This window comes from Pinus tabuliformis, chromosome 5_2, assembly GCF_031772625.1.
Source record: "Pinus tabuliformis cultivar Carrire ecotype Pingquan chromosome 5_2, CPIR1, whole genome shotgun sequence".
Lineage (NCBI taxonomy): Eukaryota > Viridiplantae > Streptophyta > Pinopsida > Pinales > Pinaceae > Pinus > Pinus tabuliformis.
Window position 1 is genome coordinate 283,143,399 of NC_142306.1, and position 18,247 is coordinate 283,161,645.

The 18,247-nt window shown below is 37.9% G+C and overlaps 1 pseudogene; it reads left to right on the forward strand.

Annotated features, from left to right (window-relative positions):
- Nucleotides 1–17,457, forward strand: part of LOC149158617 (putative protein arginine N-methyltransferase 6) — a 180,140-nt pseudogene extending 162,683 nt beyond the window's left edge.
- Nucleotides 17,458–18,247: the final 790 nt, after the last annotated feature.

An 18,247-nucleotide genomic window follows, 5' to 3' on the forward strand; every position in this document is an offset into this window, starting at 1 on the left:
GATTCGTAGAGAGCTCATAGCTCCCCATAACCCACAGCAGAACGGGGTAGCTGAGCGGAAGAACAGAACGATTGTGGGTGCTGCACGGGCAATGTTGCATGATCAGGGCCTACCCCTTCACTTGTGGGCGGAAGCATGCAATACAGCAGTTTATGTGCAGAACCGTTGTCCTCATAGGATACTTGGCATGAGTACACCCAAGGAGGCTTATTCTGGTAAGAAGCCTGATCTTTCTCATTTGAGGATTTTTGGTGCTAACGTTTACATGCATGTGACGAAGGATGCCAGAAAGAAGTTGGAGCCGACTGCAGAGGTTGGGATATTTGTGGGGTACACTGATACGCCCCACAACTATCGTGTGTATTTGCCAGACAGTGGTAAAACTGTTGTGCGACGGGATATAAAATTTCAGGAGGAGAAAGCCATGAAGTGTTCGCTTAAGAGGGAGCTACACTTGCATGCAGATGAGGAGCTATTAGTTCCTAAGGATGAGCTTCAGGACGTGGATCAACCACAGGACGAGGTTCATGGAGTGGAAGAGACCACTCATGCAGCGCCAACCATCAGAGGGCGAAAGCGCTTGACAGAAGCTGAGCGACTGGCTCAAGATGCAGAGAAAGTTGTAGGACCACCTACAGCCCAACGCAGGCAGAGACAGTCACCTGATCGGTACACTGGATACATGGCTCTTATGAGCAAGTGTGTTGTGACTGGGCCATCCTCTTTCGAGGAAGCTGTGGAGGATCCCGCATGGGTAGACGCCATGGTGGAAGAGTATGATTCTATTGTGAGAAACAGTGCATGGGAGATTGTTCCTAGACCGGAAGGGAAATCAGTGGTAGGTTCGAGATGGATCTACAAAGTTAAGCAGGCAGCTGACGGGAGTGTGGAGAAGTACAAGGCAAGATTTGTTGCCCGAGGCTTTTCACAGATTGAGGGGATCGATTATGAGGAGACCTTTGCACCTGTCGCAAGGTATTCTTCCATACGGACGATTCTTGCTCTCTCAGCGCAGATGGGATGGCACATTCATCAGATGGATGTGAAGACTGCGTTCCTCAACGGAGTCATTGAGGAGGAGGTGTACATTGAGCAACCCGAAGGCTTTGAAGTCTTCAGCAGCGAGTCGCATGTGTGCAGGCTCAAGAGAGCGCTGTATGGGTTGAAGCAAGCACCACGTGCTTGGTACACACGGATAGACAGCTATTTCACAGGACTTGGATTCTCCAAGAGTGAGGCGGATCCGAACCTATACCAGATTGTGGTGGAGGGTAAGTTGCTTATCATTGTACTGTATGTTGATGATTTGATTCTAACGGGTGATGAGCTGTTGATACTGTCATGCAAGAAGGATCTTGCTACAGAGTTTGAGATGAAGGACTTGGGCCTCCTTCACTATTTCCTAGGATTGGAAATATGGCAGCGCAGTGGTGGACTGTTTGTTTCTCAGGGCAAGTATGCTCAGGAGATACTGGAGAAGTTCAACATGCATGGCTGCAAGCCTGTTGATACTCCTCTTCCTGGAGGTTGGAGGAAGGAGGATGCCACTTCGGGAGAAGAAGTGGATGCCACTGTTTATCGACAGTTGGTGGGGTCGCTGATGTATTTGGTCAATACACGACCTGATATATGCTATGCAGTTAACCAGCTTTCACAAGCTATGGTTAAGCCTACCAAGCTCTTCTGGAAGGCGGGAAAGCATGTATTGCGCTACTTGAGAGGCACATCGGGATATGGTTTGTGGTACAGACAGGAGGATAAGGTGAAGCTATGTGGCTTCACGGATGCAGATTGGGCAGGGAGCCCAACAGACAGAAAGAGCACATCAGGAGGGGTCTTCAGTATCGAATCAACAGCAGTTTCTTGGTACAGCAGGAAGCAGAGATCTGTGGCACTCAGTTCAGCGGAGGCCGAGTATATGGCAGCAAGTTTGGCTGCATGCGAGGCTATATGGATGAGGAAGATCCTGGTTGGTTTGTTCGGTTCTCATTTGGATCCTACTGTGATTTACTGTGATAACCAGAGTTGCATTAAACTCTCGGCTAATCCTGTATTTCATGATAGATCTAAACATATTGACATCAGGTACCATCATATCAGAGATTGTTTGCAGCAGAGGATCATGTTACTTTCGTACATTCCAACGGAGGATCAGGATGCTGATATTCTGACGAAGGCTCTCACCAGGAGCAAACTCGAGTACCACCGAGGCAGGATAGGGGTTGCTGATAATCCATATCTTGTCGAGAGGGAGTGTTGAGATTGCAACAAGATGATGGAGCTTAGTGAAAAGAGTCGCCTTCACTAAGTGGGCCCGCAGGCTATTTTTGGCGCAAGTCTATTTTTAGACTATGTCTATTTTTAGACATATGGATCATGTCTATGTTTATGGATGATTGATCAAGTTGGGAAAATAGATGGACTTCTATTTTTGATGAAAGTGTGAGTGATAAAGTCTATTTTTAGACTAGCTGTCAAAAATAGAAAAGTCAAATATTATTATCTCACAATAATATTTGGACTATAAACTTAATCTTATTCTCTTGGAGCACTTCAGTTTGAGCTACAGAAGTGGCACATGCAGCTGTCAGAAGGAAATTCGTTTTTGTTATGAGTCAGTTGAGTTGTTGCATGCATGACTTCAGTTAGAACTCAAGTGAGTTGAGTTTAGTGGACTCGAGGTACAGTTGATGGAGTTGTGTTCAGTTTAACTTAGTTAAACTGGTTGTAGTTAGTCTAACTGCAGATAGAATAATGATGAGTTGTTAAACTAATTATTAACTCATAATACAACTAAAGAATACATCAGTTAACTCAGTTGCATGTCAGTGCATGTTCAGTTCAACAGGGACAGGTGGTAGAGAATCAGATTGCTATCAGTTGTGACTATAGTTGTGCACCAGATCTTGCACAATCAAAGGATTGAGTATGCCAATGAGTTTGCTCACGTATTTTGGCCCACATTTTAGCCTTTGCTCACGTCCACAAAGAGTGAGTGACTATTTTGCAGGTGAAAATCGAGTTTGGGAAGCAATTCTCATCAGTTCTTGAGCAGGTATTGAGCAGTGGAGGCAGGCAAGCAGTGGAAGAGATTTGGAGATCAGATCTGAGCTGTATTGTGTGTAACAGAGGTGGAGATACTTGTGAGAAGTATTATGCTGTGTAATGTTACATGACTCAATCATTAATATACAGATAGTGTGGGGTTTTTAGCGAGATGCTTTCCCCGGGATACATACTGTGTTTATGAGTTTGATTGATGCTTCTATGTGTGCCTGTGAATGTTTCTGCTTCTGTAAATTGATGATCAACGTAGAGGAGATTATGTATTATACATGTTCCGCTTATAATTGTATGATCAGGATAATCTCTGTTGAATATGTGTTAAATTATTCAAAATTTCTACACTTTTTCTCTTTTTTCTTCCAATTGTTGTGGTGTAACCCTAGTAGGTTGTGGAAGGCTAGGAGAAACAACACTTCCATCTTTATAGTTGTGAGGGGTACGCTTCCTGGTTTCCATAATTTTGCTTTCCACTATGTCACAAAGCCCTTTTACTCTTTCCAATTGTTGTGGTGTTGCTCTAAAGAAGGTGTTGCTCTTTGTATCCTCATAATGTGCTATCATTTCCTCCGTGAAAATTGATCACGTAACAAGTTGTTTACGAAAACAAAGCCCTTTGTACCATAAAAATTGATCTGGTTCTAAATATGAAGATGCAATACATACCTTTTGTAACAATTGTACACCATGTAGATCAAAATATTGCTCCATCTGAAGTATCCAATTTACCGGATCCTTACCATCAAACTTCCTCATCTTGCTTTTTCTTGATTTTAGGAGCTCGACCTTGAAACGACTGTAACTCTATGATTTTGGATTTTTAAGTTCTGAAATTGCAACTTGTAGTAGCCTTCTGTGTCCTCTATCCAATGCCACTAGCCTGATCCAAATTGGATTCTCCAAGAAAGAGTTATGCACAATCTCCCATAGTGACCTGATTGTAAACAAGTTCAATAGAGCGAAATTGTATGAAGTGCCACGTGTCATTGTTTCAAGGTTTGACTCTGAAAATATATAAAAGAAAACTACAGTCCATCCTTTTTCTGTAGCTTCTTGCGAAATTTCAATCCGATGCTTAGAAAGAAAGTTATGATGATTTTCCCCAGGTCACCTGTTTGGAATGTAATTCAGGAGTCTTCAAAAAGACCAAATTCCTCAGATCATGTCTCCGCAAATATCGTGTGAAAAGATCTGAAATTCGGACGCAAGGTTCAGCGCGATTTCTTCTCAAATGGGTTTTTGTTGCGACTTCTGAAACGTCACAGAAAAAAATTTATAGCGAAAATGCCACGATGACCTGTTTGGAGCAGCGAAACCCTAGAATCCAAAGCTCTGATACCAAATGTTATGAAACCAGCTCAAGAAAAGATAGAAAAGATATGTCAACGCCTTATAATTCAGCCTCTTCGAGGGGGCAACCTCCTTTACATTACATAAATGAACAATTCTTGGATGATACAAATGACAAAACCTCCTTTCTATATATAAGAGTCTAAGGAGTCACAATATAATCCAGCCGACCTAACAATAATAATATAAAGCCACAAAAATAACAATAGAGGGATTCTATGGGGCACAGAAATAACAATATGGGGGTAATAGGGGCACAACAATATAAATAAGGGGTATAACTACAATATTAATGGGGCAGTCACTAGTATTATAGGGACCCAACATAGGGCCTATTGCAGAAAATAGAGACATAATTTGCCTCATAGAGACACATGCACATGAAGGGTGCAAGACACCTTCATTTGAAGGATACTGGAAGATGGCAGTATGGAACAAGGCAGCAGGGAATGGCAAAGGGCATGGGGGTATCATGGTTTTAGTAAGGGAGAAAGAAGGTCATCTCATTCAGTCAGAAAAAGAAGACTCAAATAAGCAATTCATTTGGTTTAAAATATCAGAAAATGGAAACCACATCAGAATTGCAGCATGCTATTTTGCGCCACAGGTTTCAAAAATCTACAAAGGCAGAGGGCTTGACCACAAAGATCCCTTTGCAGCTTTAAAAGTAGATATTGCAACATATTCTCAGCTAGGTGAAGTCCTTATAGTGGGTGATTTCAATGCTAGGACTGCAAGTGAGCAAGCTAGCATTCTTTGTTGTAAAGATGATTGTGACCCTATTTGGCTTACATAAGAAAGTAATCATCAGTGGAAAGAATTTCAGAGGACAAGGGCCGCAATCTCTTTGGTGAAAAATTGCTTACTCTATGTGGTGCCTTTGATTTAGTCATTTGTAATGGCTTGACTAGATGGGCAAAGTCCGGTAATTTCACTTGCAATACTTACAATGGAGCAAGTGTGGTAGATTATGTAATTTTCTCACATGGTTTGTGTGAGAAAATGGAAGAAGTTTTGATCGGAGATCAGCTGTGGGATTTGAAATCAGATCACAAGCCAATTTATTTATGTCTCTCTTGGATTGGAAAGAAACAATTAGAGTCAAAAATTCAGCATGTCCAACAAAATCTCGCACAGGGCAGAATTCTTTTGACCCCAGAAAATTGTAATACCTTCAAAATGACGCTAGAGAGGCTCTTTGAGAAGGAGAAAATTACAACTCACAACCTTCATAGTCATGAATTAACACATTTAATTCAATGCGCTCTTGCAAAGTGCAAAAGAACAAAAATTAAGAAGTCTGAAACAAATTGCTTTCCGGTTAATGCTTGGTTTGACGAGGAATGCAAAAATGCAAGGAGAATGTGGAAAGAGTCAAACAAAGATAACATAAAGCTCAAATCTTACAAGCATTTATTAAGCAAGAAAAAGGCTGATTTCATGGTTTCAAGGAGGGAAGAACTAATCTTCCTTGGGAAAAATAATCCCAAATTATTTTGGAAGGAGTTCCAACCGAAAAAGATACAAATTGAAAATAATATTACAGCTTCTAAATGGTTTGACTATTCAAGACAACTCTATGAGCAGGTTCCCAAGGTTGACCCTCCCCCCTTGGTCAAAACTGATACTAAACTCTTCACGGTACAGGAGGTAGAGATGGGTATCAAGAACTTGGGTGTTGGGAAAGCAAAAGACTTAGCTGAACTCCAAGCAGAATATCTAAAGTGGGGCTCAAAGATTCTTGCAGGTCTCACATTACAAAAATCTTCAACAACATCATACAACAAGGGCTCCCACAGATTGGACAACTAGTCTGGCAATACCTCTTTTGAAGAGCGGCGACGTCAATAATCCCTCCAATTATAGGACCATCATGATAAACCCTTTGTTTGCAAAGCTATTTGGAAGCATGCTAGAAAACAAAATTAGCAAGTGGGCAGAAGAAAGAGATAAGCATGCTAAAGGGCAAGCAAGTTTTAGACCTAAGCATTCCACAGTTGATCATTGCATAACTTGAAGGCACATCATTGAAAAAGTTTGGGAGAAAAAGGGAGAAATCTTTTGTTGCTTTGTTGATTTCAGAAAAGCGTTTGACTGGGTTCCTAGGGATAAACTTTGGCAAAGAATGGAGGAACTTGGGGTTCCTAAAAATTTGAGAGCAGCTGTGCATAGGCTGTATGAAGAGGTGAAAGTCAAAATTAGAACTTCAGCAGGCATTTCTGAAAGTTTTAGAAGCAATATCAGGGTCAAGCAAGGTTGCCCACTGTCTCCTACCCTTTTTGGTTTATATATCAACAAGCTTAAGGAGTGGTTAAATTCGCAAGGGGGTGATGGTATCTATTTGTGCAAGTTTGTTATAAGGATTCTTTTGTATGCAGATGACCTTATTCTGATTGCTAAATCGGCTCTTGGTTTGCAAGAGCACTTACTATCCCTTGAGCATTTTTGTAGAAGTGTGGGGATGCAAGTCAATATCAGCAAAACGAAAGTATTGGTCTTCTCTAAGAAAAGAAAACATAACCAACATAAGTTCTACTTTGAAGGCAACATTCTGGAAGAAGTTGCGGATTACAAATACCTTGGAATTGACTTCAACAAAAATCTAAGCTAGAATGGTTGTAGAAAGAAAAGAACTTTGGGGGGTTAGAAAGCATTTTATGCTTTTCAAAATAGGTGTAGAGAGGCAGAGTTATGGGAGTGGAAGACCACTCAAACTCTTTTTGGGCTTCTAGTGATTCCGGTGATTCTCTATAGTTGTGAACTGTGGGCTAGCAGTACCTCCGATATGCAGTGGAGACAAATTGAGAAAACTCAGAAGTGTTTGATTACAAAAAAAAATTAAGATTAAAAGTGCAGTTCCTTATGATATCTTGTTAAGTGAAACAGGGATTGCTCCTATTGAAGCAATTGCTATGGTGTGAGTCATAAGGTATTTAAGAAAAATTGACCAAATGGAAGAGGGTAGATGGCCTAAGGTTGTCTTTAATGATAGATTGTGCAAGAGCAAAAAAACTTGGATGCAGCAAAATAACAAATGGTTTAGTAAATGGAGTATTTGCTTGAACGCGTGTCCCATAAACAACAAAGAGATAAAAGCTTTTGTTACGGAAAAGTTCCACAAACGTACTTGGGATAAGGAGCTAGGAAGAAAGAAAAATTATTATATTGAAGTGTTTAATCCCACACATAATCATCAACCAAAAGCATACATAGAGGCCAATATCTCTTGGAGAGCCAAAACTCTTATTGCTCAGTTAAGGACTAATTCTCATCAGCTCCGTTGTGAAACAGGGCACTGGAAAAGGCCAAAGGAAGTGTGGGAGGAAAGGGTATGCATTTTTTGTTCTTCCGGAAAAGTGGAAACAAAAAAACATTTCATTTTAGAATATGAGGCCTTCAAAGACAACATGGAAAGTTATGCAGATACACTGGCACCTAGCTCTTGGGATAATCTATTTAACGAGGGGTTTGTCGAGAAAATGGGAGCATTTATTGTGAAGCTTCACAAAAAAGGGGCCGAATACATCAAGCAAATGAAGAAGCAACCTGTCCCATAGGCTATCTTTAGCCTCGTGGAAGTTAAAATAATTTCTTTCTTTCTTTCTTTCCATAGAATTCATTTACTCAACCATTGCAAATCCATGCAACTAACAAATATAGTTAAAATAATGATGCTTCTTAGAAGCATCCAAAGATAATAATCTAGATTCAGTGTTTTTTCCTAGTGTGCATTATTCCATCCCTTCTCTTATTTCATTTGACATTTCCTTTTGAGCATGATGGATAAAATTCCAGGAAATATGGAATTGGACCCAATTGTATATGTTAGAGCCCCAGCAGATCTAAATAATCCCCACCAAGTTTGGAACTCTAAGTGAGGTTTTATTTATTTATTTCAATTTTCCTTTTTTCGATGACTCAGAGAGAGTTTCAAAAACCAAATCATGCATATCTGGCTAATCTGCGTTGTTGCTTTTATATCCGATCTGGATGGGAGGCGAGGCTAGGGTTTTATTCGGGTCTCATCTCTAGAGGGTGCCAAATTAGTCTAACAATCGGATGCCAAAATGACGGTGTAGATGTCCGAGTGGTTTTTCTATTTATTTCCTTTTTCTTTTTTTCGATGACCCGGAGAGAGTTTAAAAAACCAAATCATTCATGCCTGGATAAGCTTTGCAACTACTTTTATATCCGATCCGGATGGTAGGCGAGGCTAGGGTTTGATTGGGGTCTCATCTGCAGAGGGCGCCAACTTACTCTAACCGTCGGATGCCCAAATGACGGTGTAGATGCTCTCCGAGCTTAATAACCTCATTTGGCAGTGATGGTGTCTCCTGTCTTGAAGAAAGGGCGCGGAATTGATGACTTAATGCAACGTCCACGGTCCTTTGTTGGATTTTCCTTCGACCTTGTCGAAGCATCCAACCGCTAGTTTTCAGTCCACCTCATTTGTAAAAAATAATGTTTCTTCTTATTCTGAACCAATCAAGTTGAATGTTGGGTAAATTTGAGCCCCGAGCTACTTCAGGACATGACACGACACGACAGGACGTGGATAATGTCCCTTTTTAAACTAGATGCATGTACAATCCACAAAAACTTTGCAATGAACCCCACGGAATGGGCTAAGCATTCATTGAACATCCCATTTTCTTATTTATTCTTTTCTCCCCTTGTGATTTTTCATTCATGTAATTTGTTAGAAATTTGCTATTTTAATTTTGAAAAAAAAAAATTTAAACTGGGTTAAGTGGTTTTGGAATGGACTTAGATAATAAAAGTGATAATTCCATTGTTTAATAACAACAAATTTATCATTAGTTTGATTTTTTATTAAATGGCATTTTTATTAAACAATATAATTTTGTTTTGTTTGGGGTTAGGTACCTTGAGATGATGGGTACAATTAAGCAATCAAAATCACTAAGAGATCACTTTTTTCCCGGCCACACTAGCTTTAGTATCATTAGACTTTTTCCCATAGAGTTTCTAACTTCTATCCTTTTCAGTGTCCTTTAGTATGACTGGACTTTGACCCACATAATTTGTAACCTGTGACCTTTCCACCACAGAGTGTCATAAGAGAGCACGTGTCACCAAAACAAGTATCACCATCTATTCTACACCCAGTAACAAATTCATCTTAATTTTAAATTTATTGAAAAATCATAATAAATAATTACAATGCAAATAAGCATCTTAACTTTAGATTTATTAAAAAATCTTAAAATTACAATAATTTCAAAGAGGGTTATCTACTTTACTTCCAAATTTATCCAAAAGAGTTAAAAACATAATCGAGATAAACTTGAGAAATCTCTAATAATTAAATTATTTAAAAATTTTAAAAAATAATTGAAAATATATCTTGAATACACAATATATATGTATTAGAAAAAAATGGTTAACCATGTTAAAAAAATAATTGAAATGCAAATATTTTATACTTCTAAATTTATAGATAAAATGAATTTTGACAACTTGGAGCGCACATCGTTTAACCAACGATATATATATATATATATATATATATATATATATATATATATATATATATATATATATATATTAAAATGACTAATTGTGTTAAAGGGTATTTCTAGAGGCATTGTAATTGGAATGGTAATCACTTTCTTCCTTCTTCACCCGAGCATTGTATCTTCCCTTCTTGGCAACTCCATTGCCATTTTCTACTTGAGGACACACATAGCCCATGCCTTGATAACGTTCTGAGAAGGACCAACTCAGGTCTTCTTGAGCTGCTCACATCACTTCTCTTGTTCATTTACCCCAACCAAATATCACCGCTTCATCATCTTTTCCTATTTCAAACTATCCAATGCACTATCTAGAGAGTGTTAAGGCCCCCCTCTATTTTGTTGTTAACAGAATGTTATCTGCCTGCTTTTCTCACCAATCCTGCTTGGACATACCCTCTATTTTGTTGTTAATTGAATGTTATCCGCCTCGTTTTCCCACCAATCCTCCCCAACCATACCCCCGCCAAGCCTCCTTGGCCATATCCTCTTAAATTTGAGTGGGAAAAATAAATTCGAAATGATAAGGCCCCAAAAATTTTACCATAATGTAAAAATAATATTATTCAAATATAATAATTTTTTTTATTTTTTTAAAGTTATCAAATATTATAAATGTTTTAATATTTTTCAAAAATAAAGATAGTTGAATGTGCAAGCTATTTTGTTTTCTCAATTTTTTTTATTTTTTCATGTCTGCACTTAATGAAAGATTTGATTCCTTCGTCTTGGAACTTGGTAGATCTAGAGTTAAGATGGATCTAGATCGGTTTAATTATTAATTATAGTTATAGTTATATTTTTTTTTACTTTTTTTTTACAGAGTCAAAATGTTAAAGAGGACATCACAACATCTCTACCATGGGAGAGGAATTCAATAATTATGGAGAAACCCTATAGGTCCATGGAAAAATTGTAGGTGAAGAAAGGGGTGTGGAGTTTCTGACTAGAGCGAGGCATAGTTTTGACGAAGAGTGAATGGGCTCTGGATAATGTCAGGCTTTGATATCCTTGTCAAAATGAAAAATAAGATTAAATGATAACCATGCGATTTTTATTCACATGATGTATATTTTTTAAGTACATAGATCGTTGCCATGATAAACCCTTTGAAGAGTACACACAACTACTCATCAAATATGTTTTTTTAGGTAATATGTTGTTTCCTTACTATAATACCAATGTGAAGGAGGAGGATTTGGTGACTTATGCACTAGAGAAGGGGGTTTTCAACAAATTTGGTCTAGTGGAAGGATTTTATCCATTCAAATTTGGAAGTTATAGTGAAAGGTCACTATGCACTCCTCACATTTCGGGCCTACTGGGTCTTTAGAAAACAAAGTTAATAATTTGATAGGGCACACATCTAGCAATTCAGAGGCCCTAACCCCTGCTCCAATTGTGCAATGTTTAGGGCCTCTAGTTTTGCCGATCCCATGACTTGAGGTCATTTGTGAGAGGATGAAAAACTCTTCTTGGTGTTGTCTAGCTTTGAGTGTGGTTTCCCTTTCATCATAAAGATCAAAGAAAGACATGCAACGTCTTATGAATTTATTAGGGTTTCCAGAAGTTTCATAAGTTATGAATTTCTCTAGTGTCTTACTTTTCTTGTCCTTCATCTCAAGTGCCATTGGCCTTTCCCTCCTTGGACAAACTGGTGAAGGAGAGCCTTGCTCCCAGAATGAAGGAAGGTCAAACTGATGTTGATAATATATGAATCCATCTTTAGTGTTAAAATTTAGAGACAAAAAGGTAGTTAGAATTTTAACACTGTAGATGTATTGAAAGACCCCTTTGTATCTAGATTTTAACACTGCAGATGGATTCAGAGACCCCAGTAGTGAAACGAAACACTTCAATATCAAAATTGTAATTTTCCATTTTCGAAGTGACACAATTAAAATTTACTAACATTAATGAATAACTCATATATTTGTTGTACTTATTATTTGGTCATATTTTCATTATTGGACTATAGTGGTCATTTACGTTAATCATTATTAATTTTGTTCACTTATTATCTAGTCATATATTTTAGTCCTGGACTAAATTAGTCATTTTAGTTAGCCTCTGTTAGTTTGTTCACTTATTCTAGTCATATATTATATCCCTAAACTAAATTTTTCGTTTAAGTTAGTCATTTTTAATTCGGTCACTTTAATTTCTCAAATTTAGTAGTAATTCACTTGAAATAATTGCGGTGACTAACTTTTTTAGTCACCTAGCCAGTAATTTCATCATTTTCTACTAGTGGAAAGACATAATTGATGATCTCGTAGAGCCTATGGAACCCTTGGATCCTCCTCCAAGTGATACCCTAGTAGGAAGAGGCCATTATGGCTTCGTGATGCTTTGAAGAATGTTGAGAGATATGTCCCTACCAAAAGGACCTTTAGATAAAGTAAGAAGCCCTGTTGATATTGGGGATAAGGTGTAGCAATGATCACTATGATCTAGGCTTAACCTCCCTGTAACAAACTCGGGTTAAAATTTTATGTAATAAAGTTAATAAAGCAAAAATAAGACTAATGTCACGGGACACGTTTCAAAGATGAATGTTGGGAAAAGTATCCTAGTGGGCCTCACTTGTTTATTATAGCTAATGGGAAATTGGAAAAGGAATTGACAAAGGATTTCAAAAGGAAAAAAGGAATTATTGCCATTTTATTTATGAAAATGAAGGGAATTAGGAGAAAAGGAAGGTGAAAGTCACAAGTTGCATGTGAGGAGGAAATTGAAGGAAATTAGAGGGAAAATGAAGAAATTAGAGGCATCAATAATAAAAAGACATTGGAGTGTCAGTTTTGGGCCTTTTGTTATTTTTTCTTTGGAATTAGTGAGAGAGAGAGAAACGCAACAAGAGGACAAAGAAAAAATTGAAAGTAAAGTAAGGACAAGGAAAGCAAAGGAAACAAGGATCAAGTAAGGAAAGCTTGGATCAAGTGGTTTTATTGTGAATACTTGCAAGTAGTAGGTTTCATGTATGACTTCCTAGTTTATTTTGGCATGCATGGTATATGCAGGTGTGTATTTAGTTTATTTTCTATCATTGGCATGGGTTTCTCCTAGTTTGAAAATGGTTTCATCCTTTCCTTTCCATTTTTGGATAACCATGGTGTGATGGGATTCATTCCTGGTTAAGCTTTGGATTGCCAAAAAAATTTGGATTTGGGTGAGGTGTTCTTAAGAAAATCCCAAGGGTTGGGGTTGGAGATGGTTTTATTCAAGAAGACTTAAATAGGTGGGTGGAGACAGGAAAATTAATCAAGGGATAGTGAAGTAATTTTGAGGCATCCAAGCTTGGTTTGGTATTGTGATCTCAGAATCAGTTTACGTGAGATCATGGTACTGCGATGGTGGAGGTGGTTTAACCTCTAGATTACCTTGGTCGTTTATGCATTGGTTTATCACATGACCTCCCACATTCATGGTTGCAATATGGCACGAGGGTGATTGGCTAAACGAAAAATTTGGTTCAGCTCAATATATGGTTGGATAGCATGTGGAAGTGCCTCACTTGCTTAGTTTTTCGTATGGTCAATAAGAGCTAAGTTTCTCTTGTCATTAATGAGTAATTATACATGTTATTATGTGGATTTTACAGTTTTTATATCCTTGTTATTTATCAAGTTATATGCTCGTTATAAGCATGGTTTTATGAAAGATTTAAGTTATGACTCTTAACATGTTTTCACTAGTAAATGAATGGTTATTGAAGGCATCACCTAATAGATGTTATTGCAGCTATTGTGAAAGGGCATTAGTCCTTCTTGGTAAACCTTAGGTAAGTTTCAACTCCCTATGTTCGGATATGCATCCATGACCTATAGATTTCATATTCAACATCTGTTTGATAGAATGAGTGTCTTTGTTAGACTGGGTTAGGTCAATTACTCATCTAAGTTTTTTGTTAAAGGCTTTTATGTGTGTCATTCATCATTATGAAATGTTTCATTATGTTTTGGCAAGAGGTTTGGCCCCTAGCCTTGAAAATTTGGCTTAGATATCGTGGCCGCTAGCACAAAAATAGATGAAAAAGAATACAATTGCTCCCTTACATGCTCATTCTGTTAGTTCCAGTCTTCGCAGCCTGTCACCAGGGATAAAAATCAAAATGGGCTCTTAGTATGTATGTTTTTTAGAGATGTTTTTCACATGAGTTTTAGTGAAAATAATATCCTAAGTATGTCCATCAGAAGTAGCTCGGAAAAACCTTTCCAACGGTATATCACACTCCCGCAACCAGTTTCAGGATCAGGAGATATGACTGAATGAATGATTGACTCAAAGATCTCCCAGTGTAGCAGTTCATGTATTTAATGATCCAGAGGAAGCTAGGAGATGCCAGTGGCTAGTTTTGTAGCTAGATTGTGATAAAGACAGAGAGAACATAGCATTTGAGGTCATAGATATGTGTCGTGCTGCTGATCCTCATCTCAACATATGGTGAGCTCATTTCTCTGCTTTGATTGAAAGAGATATCCATGAATCTATGTAGAGGGCACTATACATTGCTGATAGTGATATTGCTGGTGAAAATTTTACAGCTTCTAGTCCCATGGTTCTAGAGAGGAATTACTTTGAGATTTATAAGTATGAATCTTGGGGAGGTTGAAATTTATGAAGAGGTAGATGTCATTATATTAGAATGGATGGGTTACATGCTTCTATATGAGAGCATTCGTTCTGTTATCTCAAAATCAGATCCTGATAGGCTGCTGGTCAGGTTGACTCTAAGTAACTATTTCAACCTACTTTAGGCTGAGGCTTAGCCTCCTCAACCTGAGAGGGCTCTCTCTTGATGGATTAATGATTTTGATTAGAGATAAGATGGCTAACTCTTATAGAACAACTGTGAAAAATATGAATGGTGGAAACACATTAAACAAAACTATCCATTGGGCTTATGGAGTCAACAACACCTCAATATAACAATGAACTCAACCTTACATGGAAGTTAGGGCATTCAGCATTTAAACATTCAGAACATAAACTCATATGGGACCACACAGTTTATAAATGTATACAGGAAGTCAGAGCACATTCAGTGAATTCTGAGTGATTATACATCCATACCACTATAAGAATTAAGAAAAGGACAACATCACATATTCTGAACATAAAAAATCCTTCATGAATCCTGAGAAGTAAAGTCAAGCATGTATTACTGAAAATGAGTCTTACATAGGCCAAATACAAGCTTTTGCATAAAATTTCCAACCCCTTGTACATCAGATGTTCTTATATATATAGAGCTCTTTACATGCTTAGATTCCTCTTCTAGGAAGAGGAAAATTCGAATTCTACCTGACCTGACACCTACTGACACTCAAAACTAACTATTAAATTCAAATGACACCTAACTAGCAGTCCTAGAGACCTAATACAACTAGGAGTGTAACTCCTTATCATGATTACAACAACCTTATCTAAGCATTAAACACTCCTTTTGACACATAAAACTCCATGAAGTCGAATTTGATGAAGCCCATAACCTTCCAGCTGGCCCTTGATGACTCATCCTTTTGTTGTTCCTAGAAACTAGGAAACTGTCCCTTGCTCTGTTCTGGCTGAAAAATAGGTCTTGGGACAGAGCTCATAACTTCTCATAAACAATGTATTTGGAAAAACTGAAGGAGGCTTTTGTGAACCAATCCGTGCTTAACAAAAACCTCTCTTGGTTTTTTGAAACACCTTTCCTACCGCCCAGAATGTGTCTTTGAAAAACCTGTGTCAAACAGAGAAATATGCCTGTGAAAAACTTGCACCTACAGCAGTTTCGTAGCGCAAGTTTTAGTCACCCGTTTCTCCCAGCTCATAATGGATTTGAAGAAAGTGGAAGAGGTTTTTGTACTTTAGTATCTTAGGAATGAAAACCTCTTTCAATTTTCAGAGATGAGTTTTCAACTGCTCAGAAACTCTTCTAGAAGTTGACTGGTAAAAACAAGAAGACAGTTTGACTGATAAGTTGACTGATAAAGTTTGGAGTTCAAAAATGTCTCTCCTCTACTTGTTTTGCCCTTGCTGAATGTTTACACCTTTTAAATGATTCTTTGTAGAGGTTCTCCTTCAAGAAGATTTGCCTTTTTCTTTCAACATTGGTCCATGAAATCATAATGTGCAGTGACAGCAGTTTCGTAGTGCGCTACGAAACTGCTGTGTGAATAAAAAAACACAGTTTTTTCTCAAAAATTATTCTTCTTGTGATTTCTTCACAGCTTCATCTTATGCCAATAGGCCACATATCTTTGACATAATTCATCCATAAACAACTTCAAAAAGGTAATGTTCTAACCAAAATTGTGTTAAGGCTCCAATCACTTACTGCCCGGTTCTTTTATGCTAAGACTGTCCTCCTGGTTTTCTCAACTGAATTTGCAGGTCCTCAACTGTCTCTTCATCATCCTGATTTTAGTTCCTAATTTCCATTGATCATTCTGATATATTTTGCCTTCTTTATTGCAGGGACAATCCAAGTGAAATGTTGAGCATGGCTGTCAACTAGTTCATGTCTTGGAACTTTTACATCTTTCCAAATGACTTTTACTCTTTTGAAATTGGCTTCTGGTTACTCTTCTTTTATTCAAACATGTCTATGAAATCCCTACAAGGAAACTTGAAAATAAACCTGCACTTTATTGGTTTGAACACTACCTTGCTTGAATTTGAAATTGATAACTGCCTCGCTTTAGATTTCAAAAAGTTCTGATGAGTGTCATCCTTAAGCTTGCCAATTGTCTTCTTATGCATGAAAGAAACACAGGAGAATAACCAAGACCAATTCTCCCTTACCTTACCCTTTTCCTTTGAAAACTTTTCAGTGATAACACTTTCTAGTGTAATCATTGCCATAGATCGTTGGCTCAAGTCAGGGGGGGGATAATTTTTGCCTTCTCACGCGACATTGTACATGGCACCAGTTACACATCCTGAAAGATACAGTGAAAGTAGTGACTTCTCGCAGAATGTTTATGGAATTGATATGTCTGCAATGTTACCATTGGCAGAGAAATGTACCATTGAGGAGCCTTCCATCGAAAGTATTACAACAGAAAATTTCTTCACATGGGAAATTGTTACCAAACAAATTGATTGTAGCACTATCACAATACAGGAGTTGGAATCAATTACTGCAAATTTTAGTGTCTCGTCTATGATGAAAGCATCCTTGCATGGTTTTGCATTATGGTTTGATGTTTCATTTGGAGGGAATGAAACAACATCTAGTGATACCCAGTTAGAATCATCAATACAGAGCTCTTTATTTGGAGACGTTCGTGTAAATGGTGTACATCAAAGAAAAAGTGTGCGAAATCACCTAATACATTTGTACTATTGGGCCCCGACTTTGCTCTATATCTACGATCCTTTAGAGGTGAAGCAAGATCAAGTAATTGTAGGTTCTATTACGTTGTCACAGAGTAGGGAGAACCCATGCTTTCTGAATATACACCTAGAATATGCTTCTGGGGGACAATGCTTTGTGAAGGAATTTATTATGTGGTGATATTTTCAGCTTGTTATTGTTCACAGCCTTTGGGGCATCATTATGAAACATTTGATTTGATTATTTCATTGGTTCTTTGATGTTTTATGTAGCAAAGTTGATCTGAAAGAATGCTGGGCTCAATTCATACCACAATTTTGTCCTCTAAATATCATCATAGGAGCTGGATGCTCTTGTATGATGTTTATGCTATTACCATGCTATCAAGTGGAAAATCTTGGAGATTGCCTAAGACTTCTCATTTTGTAGTGGTTTATCTCAGAGTGCACAGTTTATTAGCAAAGGTGGAGAGTTTCCAGTCAAATAAGATGTCAAATATTGCTAAGGATTCACAGAAAAGGACAGTTTCAAATGTCAATTTGAAGAAGGCACAGTAGCTATTTTTTGGATGAGTGCAATTGATTGGAACTACATACCTAAATGGGAAAAGTGAGGATTTGTTTTGGTGGCTTAAAAAATATTTTTGAGCGCTACGCATAGCCCTTTGGTGCTGCACATTTAGCCATCTTCAAGGAGCACTGCACATAGTCCTTTGGCACTGACCTTAGGGCCATCCCCAAGGTTACATCAAGGACAGACACCCAGCATTGCAAGGAAATAAGGGTTGGACATCAAAATGCCAGATGTCAGTTTGAAGAAAGTTGAGAAGTGGAAAATTGGTTTTCAATTGCCAGATGCTGAGTGTAGTGAAATTAAACGACCTAATTTTAGGATGGGTTCCGAAATTAGACCTCTTTATATCTCACGTTATGATATTTATTGAAATCAGATGGATTTTAAAGTTTATCCG